Source organism: Schistocerca serialis, chromosome 1, assembly GCF_023864345.2.
Source record: "Schistocerca serialis cubense isolate TAMUIC-IGC-003099 chromosome 1, iqSchSeri2.2, whole genome shotgun sequence".
Classification (NCBI taxonomy): Eukaryota; Metazoa; Arthropoda; class Insecta; order Orthoptera; family Acrididae; genus Schistocerca; species Schistocerca serialis.
The window spans coordinates 658829698-658842843 of NC_064638.1; the positions used below are offsets into that span (position 1 = coordinate 658829698).

General features: G+C 43.2%; 1 pseudogene; it reads right to left on the reverse strand.

Annotated features, from left to right (window-relative positions):
• Positions 1–11394: 11394 nt before the first annotated feature.
• LOC126427970 (5S ribosomal RNA) lies at positions 11395–11512 on the reverse strand (annotated as a pseudogene).
• Between the last annotated feature and the right edge of the window lie 1634 nt (positions 11513–13146).

Here is a 13146-nt window from a genome sequence, read left to right on the forward strand (position 1 = left end):
CGGCTTCCTCCGTCGGAGGTTCGAGTCCTACTTCGGGCATGGGTGTGTGTGTTGTCCTTAGCGCAAGTTACTTTAAGTTAGATTAAGTAGTGCGTAGGCTTAGGGACCGATGACCTCACCAGTTTGGTCCCACAGACCTTACCACAAATTTCCAAATTTTCCCTGCGGCGCTGCTGGGGCGGCCGGTGGGGCAGGGACCCGAACGCCCTTCTGCGAGGTCGCAGGAGAGTTCGCAGTGGTTCAAACCCCTACTGCTGGACGTAGGCATAGGGCAAGGACTGCACGCAGTTGCCTCAAGGCCACTTCCTTCTCTGCAGCCTCGGCGGCTGCGAAGGCAGCCCTCCCCTGCCGCCATGACGGTTTTGAGGGCTGTCGTGGCTTTCTCCACGGCGGTCCTGAAATCGACGCTGCTGATCTTCTTAGCGGCACGAGCTGCATCCCGTCCGACCGTATCCGGGCGGTCGTCGCCGCACCTGGCGGGGGCAGATGCCTCTGCGCTGTCCCTCTGCCGAGTCGGGCCAACAACCAACACCACCTAGACTACAGGCCTGCGCGCACACTTGTGACGTCGCATACTGATGGCCGGGTCTGTATCGGAATGCTCCTGTTAAGCACTCTGTAGCTATACGAACTTTACGAGTTTGAGAGCTGAGACCGCATAGGGATTCTCGTGCTTTCCTCTTCTACATGTCCTTCTAATGAAAGTATGGAAATTTATATCATTGCGTAAAGTAACTGAACAAAACTGCCGTATTTTATTTCAAGATGTAAAATTATTTTGACGATTTGCCTTAAATGCGCGTTTCTAGGCTTGAATACAAACCGTAATTTTAAATTCTGTCTTTTACCTCAGGAGCTACGTTTTCTTGCAGTAAAAAATCGGCAATATGCAACAAAAAGCAGACGTTTTCGGTTTTAAATAAAGCAGCTAGAGCTTCTACAGAATTTAAGAATTTGTTTCCCCGGTTATTTTCGTAAATTTTCCTCACCACTTCAAAATTTTCTGACCTCACACGAAACTCAGATCATTCGACGAAATGGAGCACCTCCTGACAATATTTAATAAATGAAAAAAACCGAAAAAAATATTTTATTTCCCTGTTTCCCCAGAACTTTAGAACCTTAAACATGAAAAGATTGTTTCTCCTATATCCTTGACTGAAATTCGTGTGACAGAGTGCTGTTAATTTAATCACAATGCACTTACCTCGAAATTCTACTTTATATACTGCCTAATCTGTCGAACACTGAATTCATTTAAACAATTTTCTAAGGTAGTTTACTCAAATTGAAATTATTTCCGAATAGCTGTGTATGTAAAACTGAACAAAATCATTCTATCATTCTGTGAGCCAAATATGAGAGACATTTCACAGCCAGCTTCGTTTTTTTTTTTTTTTTTTTTTTTTTTTTTTTTTTTTTTTTTTTTTTTTTTTTTTTCCGACTGGTTTGATGCGGCCCACCACGAATTCCTTTCCTGTGCTAACCCCTTCATCTCAGAATAGCACTTGCAACCTACGTCCACAATTATTTGCTTGACGTATTCCAATCTCTGTCTTCCTCTACAGTTTTTGCCCTCTACAGCTCCCTCTAGTACCATGGAAGTCATTCCCTCATGTCTTAGCAGATGTCCTATCATTCTGTCCCTTCTCCTTATCAGTGTTTTCCACATATTCCTTTCCTCTACGATTCTGCGTAGAACCTCCTCATTCCTTACCTTATCAGTCCACAAAATTTTCAACATTCGTCTATAGCACCACATCCCAAATGCTTCGATTCTCTTCTGTTCCGGTTTTCCCACAGTCCATGTTTCACTACGATACAATGCTGTACTCCAGACGTACATCCTCAGAAATTTCTTCCTCAAATTAAGGCCGGTATTTGATATTAGTAGACTTCTCTTGGCCAGAAATGCCTTTTTTGCCATAGAGAGTCTGCTTTTGATGTCCTCCTCGCTCCGTCCGTCATTGGTTATTTTACTGCCTAGGTATCAGAATTCCTTAACTTCACTGACTTCGTTACCATCAATCCTGATGTTAAGTTTCTCGCTGTTCTCATTTCTACTACTTCTCATTACCTTCGTCTTTCTCCGATTTACTCTCAAACCATACTGTGTACTCATTAGACTGTTCATTCCGTTCAGCAGATCATTTAATTCTTCTTCACTTTCACTCAGGATAGCAATGTCATCAGCGAATCGTATCATTGATATCCTTTCACCTTGTATTTTAATTCCACTCCTGAACCTTTCTTTTATTTCCATCATTGCATCCTCGATGTACAGATTGAAGAGTAGGGGCGAAAGGCTACAGCCTTGTCTTACACCCTTCTTAATACGAGCTCTTCGTTCTTGATCGTACACTCTTATTATTCCCTCTTGGTTGTTGTACATATTGTATATGACCCGTCTCTCCCTATAGCTTACCCCTACTTTTTCAGAATCTCGAACAGTTTGAACCATTTTATACTGTCGAACGCTTTTCCCAGGTCGACAAATCCTATGAACGTGTCTTGATTTTTCTTTAGCCTTGCTTCCATTATTAGCCGTAACGCCAGAATTGCCTCTCTCGTCCCTTTACTTTTCCTAAAGCCAAACTGATCGTCACCTAGCGCATTCTCAATTTTCTTTTCCATTCTTCTGTATATTATTCTTGTAAGCAGCTTCGATGCATGAGCTGTTAAGCTGATTGTGCGATAATTCTCGCACTTGTCAGCTCTTGCCGTCTTCGGAATTGTGTGGATGATGCTTTTCCGAAAGTCAGATGGTATGTCGCCCGACTCATATATTCTACACACCAACGTGAATAGTCGTTTTGTTGCCACTTCCCCCAATGATTTTAGAAATTCAGATGGAATGTTATCTATCCCTTCTGCCTTATTTGACCGTAAGTCCTCCAAAGCCCTTTTAAATTCCGATTCTAATACTGGATCCTCTATCTCTTCTAAATCGACTCCTGTTTCTTCTTCTATCACATCAGACAAATCTTCACCCTCATAGAGGCTTTCAACGTATTCTTTCCACCTATCTGCTCTCTCCTCTGCATTTAACAGTGGAATTCCCGTTGCACTCTTAATGTTACCACCGTTGCTTTTAATGTCACCAAAGGTTGTTTTAACCTTCCTGTATGCTGAGTCTGTCTTTTTCGATGTCTTCACATTTTTCCGGCAGCCATTTCGTCTTAGCTTCCCTGCACTTCCTATTTATTTCATTCCTCAGCGACTTGTATTTCTGTATTCCTGATTTTCCCGGATCATGTTTGTACTTCCTCCTTTCATCAATCAACTGAAGTATTTCTTCTGTTACCCATGGTTTCTTCGCAGCTACCTTCTTTGTACCTATGTTTTCCTTCCCAACTTCTGTGATGGCCCTTTTTAGAGATGTCCATTCCTCTTCAACTGTACTGCCTACTGCGCTATTCCTTATTGCTGTATCTATAGCGTTAGAGAACTTCAAACGTATCTCGTCATTCCTTAGTACTTCCGTATCCCACTTCTTTGCGTATTGATTCTTCCTGACTAATGTCTTGAACTTCAGCCTACTCTTCATCACTACTATATTGTGGTCTGAGTCTATATCTGCTCCTGGATACGCCTTACAATCCAGTATATGATTTCGGAATCTCTGTCTGACCATGATGTAATCTAATTGAAATCTTCCCGTATCTCCCGGCCTTTTCCAAGTATACCTCCTCCTCTTGTGATTCTTGAACAGAGTATTCGCTATTACTAGCTGAAACTTGTTACAGAACTCAATTAGTCTTTCTCCTCTTTCATTCCTTGTCCCAAGCCCATATTCTCCTGTAACCTTTTCTTCTACTCCTTCCCCTACAACTGCATTCCAGTCGCCCATGACTATTACATGTTCGTCCCCCTTTATATACTGCATTACCCTTTCAATATCCTCATATACTTTCTCTATCAGTTCATCTTCAGCTTGCGACGTCGCATGTATACCTGAACTATCGTTGTCGGTGTTGGTCTGCTGTCGATTATGATTAGAGCAACTCGGTCACTGAACTGTTCACAGTAACACACCCTCTGCCCTACCTTCCTATTCATAACGAATCCTACACCTGTTATACCATTTTCTACTGCTGTTGATATTACCCGATACTCATCTGACCAGAAATCCTTGTCTTCCTTCCACTTCACTTCACTGACCCCTACTATATCTATATTGAGCCTTTGCAATTCCCTTTTCAGATTTTCTAGTTTCCCTACCACGTTCAAGCTTCTGACATTCCACGCCCCGACTCGTAGAACGTTATCCTTTCGTTGATTATTCAGTCTTTTTCTCATGGTAACCTCCCCCTTGGCAGTCCCCTCCCGGAAATCCGAATGGGGGACTATTCCGGAATCTTTTGCCAATGGAGAGATCATCATGACATTTCTTCAATTACAGGCCACATGTCCAGTAGATACACGTTACGTGTCTTTAATGCTGTGGTTTCCATTGCGTTCTGCATCCGCATGTCGTTGATCATTGCTGATTCTTCCGCCTTTAGGGGCAATTTCCCACCGCTATGACAAGAGAGTGCCCTGAACCTCTATCCGCTCCTCCGCCCTCTTTGACAAGGCCGTTGGCAGAATGAGGCTGACTTCTTATGCCGGAAGTCTTCGGCCGCCAATGCAGATTATTTATCAAAATTTAGGCAGTGGCGGGGATCGAACCCGGGACCGAAGACGTTTTGATTATGAATCAAAGACGCTACCCCTAGACCACGGGTACAATCTCGTATTTACCTCGCAGCAATGGCCCAGAATTAAGAAACAAATGATACTGGTACATTATAAATAACTGCTTTTAAAAACAAATGGCAAATGTGGTGCAATGGTAACAAATAACACGCTATAAATTTTTTGTCATTTACTTACCCTTGAATGATTTGTAGACACAAATTTATGTCTGAGAATTGCTACAATCTAGCGATTTCTCAACTTCACACATTTGGGAAATCGAAACATGTGCACTTTCATGCCTTTTTGGGACTTATAATTTCCCTAGCAAAAGGGAACGCAACACTTGTATCCCATACCTCGAAGAACTGTAGGCGAATACTGTATGAAATCTATATCAGTTTCACGTGGCACACACTTTCAACACAACATAAACGTCAACAGGACTGCCGACTAAAGATAAGATGGGCAACAGTCTTTGACGTCACGTGGCAATATGGCCGCTGTGCGTAGGCCTTGTATCTAGAGGGCTTTGGTCGGGCTGGTCTGCGCCCGTCGTTGACGTTGACGTCGTCATCTCTTCCGCTGCGCCGGTGCGGCCGCGACCGCCTTCTGCACGACTATGGCTCGAAAAAGCCGGGCAGCCGCGCCAGCTGGTGATGCACGGTCCGCCCACCGGGAACAAGTCGGCAGTACTTCTCTGCCGCGGTCGCAAGCGCGGTTGTCGTGCTAGCCGGAGCACCGCGCCGCGTTGCGGCAATACTAGGCGACATGGCCCTCGCCCTGGCACTTGAAGCACCGGGGCTGGGGGTCCATGGCGGTCGGGAGAGCTTCTGTCATAACAGGGAAGCCCAGCAGCTTCCGCAAGCCGAAGATGCCCTCGCTGTCGGCCGTTTGCACGGCCACGGTGTAGAGCGGCGGCATCTTCTTGTTGGTACCGTTGCGCAACCTTGCGACTGCGTTACCGAGCCCGGCTCGCAGCAGCCGTTCACGGAGCGCTGCCCTGCGATCGGCCAGGTTTGCTGCCAGAACGCAGATCAGCGAGTCTGTGTCGACAGACTTGTAAGCCACCTCGTTCTGGGCGCTGGTCTTCATTAATTCGATCAGCGCCGTCGAACCGCCTCTGCACGTAACATACAAAGGGGGGGGACGGACTGAGACTCGTCGTCTTGGTTCTTCTTGGCTTGGTCGGCAGACTCAGTGAGTCGCACAACCGATCGCCCCCTTGTGGCAGCAGGTTTCTTCTGCGTATTCTTCTTACCCATGCTGTGGCGCGCACAACAAAACAATTTACTCGCGTTGTTAAAACAACATGCGACAATTTGCTTCTCGCAGCAGCGACGGCACAGAACTTATGCGTAAGCTCTCATCGGCCAAGAAAGCTCAGCGATGCGCACACCTCGCTGGCTCAGGCCGAACTGTGCACGCCATTGCACTGATACGAAACTTCCGGGAGATTATAACTGTGTGCTGGACCGAGGCTCGAACTCGGGGCTCTTGCTCCACACAGGTTGTAGAGCACTCGTCGACGAAAGGCAAAGGTCGTGAGTTCGAATCTCGGTCCGGCAAACAGTTCATTTCCCATAAATACGAGGGTTGGAACTTAAATAGTGGCTAATATTTATTCACAAACGATACAAAAGAGTTACATGTTTGCCCCTTTTACTGTCCTTCAAAGTAGTCATCAGCGTTATGTAGAACCCGTTGCCAGCGATGTGGCATCTTCTGTTCTAGAGATTCGACAGGCAGTAGACCGCTCCATTCACACCATCAACAGAACAGGCACTGCTAGTGGTATATGCCTTCCACATCGCTAGCAAAGGGTTCTACGCAACGCTGGTGACTACTTTGAAGGACAGTAACTGGTGCAAACATGTAAGTCTTTTGTATCGGTTGTGAATAAATAGTTGCCTCTATTTAAGTTCCAAACCTCGTATTTAGCATTTGCGAAGCGTTGCCGGGTTCGCTAGTAATACATAATGAGGAAAGGTTGTTACCAAAAACTGCGGACGTACGCTATATAATACTGAATTGGGAAACGTCGTTAGCAAAAATCTAGACAAGTTGTTGCCAAATTTTTTCATGATTATATAATGAACCGAAAAAATGGTTCAAATGGCTGACCACTATGGGACTTTAACTTCTGAGGTCATCAGTCCCCTATAACTTAGAGCTACTTAAACCTAACTAACCTAAGGACATCACACACACATCCGTGCCCGAGGCAGGATTCAAACCTGCGACCGTAGCGGTCACGCGGTTCCAGATTGTAGCGCCTAGAACCGCTCGGCGACGCCGGCCGGCTATGATGAACAATCGTGCGTATAGATAAGGAAATGTTTTCAGCAAAATTTCGAGAAGTTTTTGACTGCTTAGTTTCAGATATTTGATAATATTGTTGTAAAAATGCGTACGGACTTAAGCTACATACTTTCAAACATATTGTGAATTTCTGGTTTTTTTTTTAATTTAGAGGTCTTAAAACGTTATTTTAGAGTTTTTATTTCGTCAGAGGTACCAAAACGGCGCACCGGTGCGTACCGTCACAAATCACGCACTGTATATACATAATGTATAATGGAGAAACATTGTTAGCAAAATTCTCGAAACGTTCGTGACCGATTTCCTTCGAATATTTTACGCAATAATAAACATTTTAACGGATATAGTAGCACGTTTTTGAAGTGTGTGTTTGTGTGTGTGTGTGTGTGGGGGGGGGGGGGGGAGCGGGTTGCGTGTGAGTGCGCGCGCGCGCGCGCGCGTGTGTGTGTGTGTGTGTGTGTGTGTGTGTGTGTGTGTATGTGTAACGGATAATCTTTCTTATCTAAAATCTCGAAAAATTCTTGACCGTTTTCCTTCAAATTGTTACACAATACCAGGATAAACACTCAGACCGATATAAGCTATATATATTTTTAAATGAATATGATCAAGTGTCCTGTTAAAACCAAAAATTCTGTGCTGTGAAAATGTACAGTCAGTTTCAACTATGACATCAGGGCATTTAAAAAATTAGACAAATTGTTTCTCCCAAATATATTCTTTCTCTTACAGATAATTTTAAATTGTATAGCCTACACAACATCGTCCTTTTTTCTTTTTTCTCGGACTCGTTTTTAACCGCAAACAGGGAAGTTGCATTTATGGCTTATCAACTTATGATTAAAACAGGATTACGGAATCTGAATCGTCCAAAACTTTGTAGTCCTACTGCCACTGAAGCTGCTATCCTCACAGATTCAGCCGTTGATGAGGTCTGTCTCATACCTCACATACCAATGATTCAAACCGATTTACCCGTTCATTTTAGCGACTTCAGTTCCCGATTAACGTGAATAGGGTGAAGAGGAGGTGGAGAGATACTCCTCCGTCCTCAAACGATGGCTGTGTCATCCGCTGCCGACAGGCTCATTGGATGCAGATATGGATGGGAGTGTCGTCAGCAAGAGGGGGGTGGGGGGCAAGAAATTGACATGAGGAGGGAGAATAAAGAGAGGGAGGAGGAGGAGTAGATAGACAGAAAGAGAGGGAAAAAGAGATGGACGGAGAGATGGCGGACAAAGAGATTATGACGCACATCCAATTCCCTTTGATGTCTACCAATTGCGTAATATTGCCGGGTTTGCTAGATTATTATAAACACGATTTGCATGCGAACAGACGTCAATCTGTGAGGACGGGAACAACTGCTTCAGATTACTTGATTCTAATAAATAGTGTTGTCATGATATTGACGACGCCATGTCGAAGTGTAACAGTTGGCTTTCGTTTTTTGGTGAATTGTAGCAATCAAATATTATTCATAGTTTTTGTTTGTACCGGTCATCTCAAATCAGAAATGTGCTCCCTCGAACCTGCCATCTTGGATAAAAATAATCAAGGTACGTATCACTGTATCGACGATACTGGTGGATTTGATTGTTCTATTCATAGAGACATGTCTTTCATGCCAAAACAACGAAACCTAAGTAGATCTCAGCCTGCTGTAGTAGATGGCAGTGCCTCAAACCCACGATGGTTAAAATCCTCAGTGAAAATGAGTCCTGCACAGTCACTGGCGGAACTGTTCACAACTCCATGATCGCTTATGGATAGAGCATAGCCTACGAAACAGAGATGTTCATGCTGCTAGTGATTCAGTCTGCAGAGTTAGCATAGGTCCTTGACAAAGTAAACCTCAAAGATCTTCAATATTAGAATGCAACTTGGTTTCGGCGCTAAGTCCTCTAGCACAATTATAGCTTTGTTATCCAACTCCTGATCATACAGAAGGAATACCTAAGGAATTAGCGTAGAGTACTGCACACATCTCCAACTTCAAACCAGTATTTTCACATGATTTCAGCACAGCATAACCCAGTTTGTTCACCTTTTACAGTAATACTATAAGACCGAAACTTCAACATTATACGTATTTGTTGTTTTTTACGGATTTATTTATTAGTATCAAATGTGGTGAATAACAGTGGCTGCTACAAACGCAAATCGAAAGGAGGAACACTTACTTTTCATAAGTAAGGCAAAGTGATGTTTCTTTGGAAGCTCCATATGTTAGCGGCAAAAATTTTGTTCGGCGTATCTGAATGCATACTTCACAGATATTCAAATTTTATTTACTGAGTCACGCCTAATGATCAGCAGTAATATCAAGGTGGGAGAGTTCAGTCAATATGTTAGTTATTAATAAATTATACATGTTCTGTAGTAACTGTCGAACTCTGGACTAGGTGAAATATTCTTGATTCAATGCCACCGTCTACTAAATCAGTATTTCGACAACTTGGACTTACAATCAGAATTTCTTATACATTGACAGTACATCGGACAAGAGATTAATCATTAGCATGCGTCTTTATTTGGGGTTGACATTTAGTTCAGACTTTGGTATTCAACGAACTAAACAAAAGATGCTGTTTCCAAAAAGATTCGATATATATGTATATATATTGACATTATTGCAATATATCGCGATCGGGTCGTTTGTATTCCTTGCAGCCGTGAAGCCGTGTAGGGCTCGAAAGTCTCTTTCCTCTGTTTACGATGACGTCAAGCACAGTGCTATGTTCTTCATACATAATGAAGTTAATTCTCACCCTCGAAACGACCTTTCTGCATATACCCAGAACTATCTACTCTTGTTTATTTATACATTAAGCTATTATGGGATTAACCTATTTATCAAATGGTTTTTGGTAAAATTAGTATCAATAAAATACAGAAAATCTCTTACCCTCTCCCCTGCCACCACATATAAATGAACAAGCGTCAGACTACCTTAACCAAATTTAAGAAATAATTCCTTAACCTGGAAACAACTTCAGTTATCTGCATTACAACTGTTATGCTGTCATCCAACATCTCTTTTTGTGGCCTTTCTGAGATCAACATAAACCTGTATGTTTTATGTACAAAAACATATCTCTATAAAGTCATTTTAGTATCAGAGCATTTTACCATAGACTATAGGTAATTAAGAAAGCAGATAAAACAGCTCGTTTGCCCCATGAAATACAGCAATTCCATACAATAATTGATAATTCGCTTTTCATATTCGCCTTTGAGAGATCTATAATGGTTGTTAAAGTGCTTCGTCCCAATATTAAGGCCGGCCGGAGTGGCCGAGCGGTTAAAGGCGCTACAGTCTGGAACCGCACGACCGCTACGGTCGCAGGTTCGAATCCTGCCTCGGGCATGGATGTGTGTGATGTCCTTAGGTTAGTTAGGTTTAAGTGGTTCTAAGTTCTAGGGGACTTATGATCACAGCAGTTGAGTCCCATAGTACTCAGAACCATTTGAACCATTTGAACCCAATATTAAGATGTCTGCATTTAAGACTAGTGCAATAAATCAAAGACTATCTTTCCAAACTTATCATGGTGCCGATTCATATGCTGTGTAATTACCAATTAAAAATCACATTACAAGGGCTGGAAACTTTCTACTGCAGTGCTACCTGCAGCTATCTTCAGCTAGGGTTATTATCACAGGTTATATAGAAAAGATAAAGGACATGTTCGCGCAGTTAAAATATTGCAGATGGACAGAGGGAGGATAGGACTTGCACCATATTAGGGGAAGAAAGATAGGAAAAAGGAGAATTAGAAGTGTAAGGTCCTAAGAAAGACAAATGGTAGACCCCAGAGACTGGCACACTCCCACCATACACCCCAGACTTCCTTCCTAGGGGGGGGAGGGGTGGGGGGGGGGGGGGGGAAGAGGGGGGTGGTTCTTCCGTAGCAGGTCAGAGAAGAGTGTTCTTCTTCAAAACGGACACCAGAAGTGGTCTCTATCCCCTACCATAGAATGTAGTGTAGTGCAGTTACCTAGCTATATTTCCGAAGAGAAACGGAAGAAAAAGACATTTAAGGTTACGGAATTAAGATCGTACAATGATAATTTCTCCTTTCTGTAGAATGGGAGTGATTTCTGCTTAAAAACAACTATGTAAGAAACAAGATACAATATATTTCCCTATAAAGCTTATTCAGCCTACAGCTACCGTAAACTCTATCCGTCCCACAGACCTTGGAAGGCCCAGCGGCACCGATCGGCCGCCGTGTCATCCTCAGCCCACAGGCGTCACCGGATACAGATATAGAGGGGCATATGGTCAGAACACCGCTCTCCCGGCCGTGTGTCAGTTTACGAGACCGGAGCCGCTACTTCTCTATCAAGTAGCTCCTCAGTTTGCCTCACAAGGGGTGAGTGCACCCCGCTTGCCAACAGCGCCCGGTATCCTGGATGGTCACCCATCCAAGTGCTAGCCCAGCCCGACAGCGTTTAACTTCGGCGATCTGACGGGAACCGGTGTTACCGATGCGGCAAGGCCGTTGGCACAGCTACTTTTCCAAGGGAAATTTAGAAACCCTCCCCAGATGTGGTTAAGAAAGGAAAAAAATCCCCGATAACACTTACCAGCAATTTGTACAAAACCCTCCCAAAAAATTACATATTTTTTACTCGCCAAAGAAAAATTACATTTTGTAAACCATCAGTAGGTTAGGTATATCATTTCAGTATTGTTGGGCCGTTATATATTACAGTATTATAAAGCAGAATGAAATTGGAAAATAAAAACAAATACGCTTCGACCCAGCATGCAAGCATGCTAACCAAAAACTTGTTCACTTCACTAACTGCACAGCTCAATTCTCATATACTGACAGATGTAGTTACCGTACATGTGATTACAGTGTTGCCAGGCTGTCAGTCTTTAACTTCCATTTACTGCCGCAAATACGCGCAGGACGAGAGACATTTTTTGTATTGGTAGTATGTTAGAAATCGCTCAGTGAGGTCCGAGTGAACGAATTTTTCTTCACATGTGTATCACATTTAAAGATGGCCGTTTTTGTAGTTCGCATGTTACTTCCGTATCAAAATTTATTCCGCACCACTGATCGGTACAAATCGCTCATGCTCGTGCGTCTTCAGTACTAGAAGACAAAAATTCTGTAACTCGGCAGTGGCTGTGCTACTTACCAGTCTCTCCCTGAGGTAAGAACGCAACTTCACTTAGCTCACGGCCGACTTTACCGACGTCAGTAAAAATTAAACATATTTCGATCTCTCTACTGAGAAAGAAAACGTCACTCTTAAGACGCTCTTAACGTCAGTTGACGGTTTCGGATTCGGCTACTGTCCGCTATATGCATCTTACTATAAAATAAGGCTCAGAACCGCGGGCCGCAAGGTTGCTTTCAACGGGCCGCGTGTGGCCTACAGGGAGCAATGTAACAACCGTTGGTCTTTGTACTTCACCTTGTAAATGTGCCATTCTGCGAAAACTCTATAGCCATTTTATGAGTTACTACTGTATGATTTTGAAACTAAAAACTCTAGTTGTAATTTCTTTTGTGCGCCGTCGATCCAGTACTTAGATTTGAAAGCAGTTTTAAAATAGAGATAAGTTTTAAAATCTTCTAATTATAGTATACCCAATTGTGCTGTGTCACCTGTCATATGACTTATTACAAATCGCATCTTATTGTAATCTGTCCAAGATTCTGGCAAGATACCCTCAAAAGATTTTAGAAACAGTGTAGGATGAACGTGTCGTGAAGGTGTAAATCTTGGGAATTTTTGATTCAGTCCTCTACTTAGTATCGCAGTAAAGGCGTCATGATTATTGCTCACTATTCTACTCTTTGTTAATCGATATTCTGCTACCTTCCTTAATTTTTTTTTGTTTCTTCTAAGCAAAATATTACTATATGACCTATTATTGTGGATGCAGTAAAATTCCCGTTGCTATTCGTTGTTCAAGCTCCCCACCTACAAGTGCAGCTGTGGGAGGCATGGACCAATTTTCGAAAAAGCCTTTAAGCCTACTTGTGGGGCGGCGGGTAAAAGTTAATCATTTGTTTTTTCGCCGCTTTTCTCACGCGAGCCTGGCAACTAATTCTGTGGTTAGCCAGAAAGCGAAGGGAAACATACTGATCTTAGTTTCTTGTCTCCACGGCCACATTC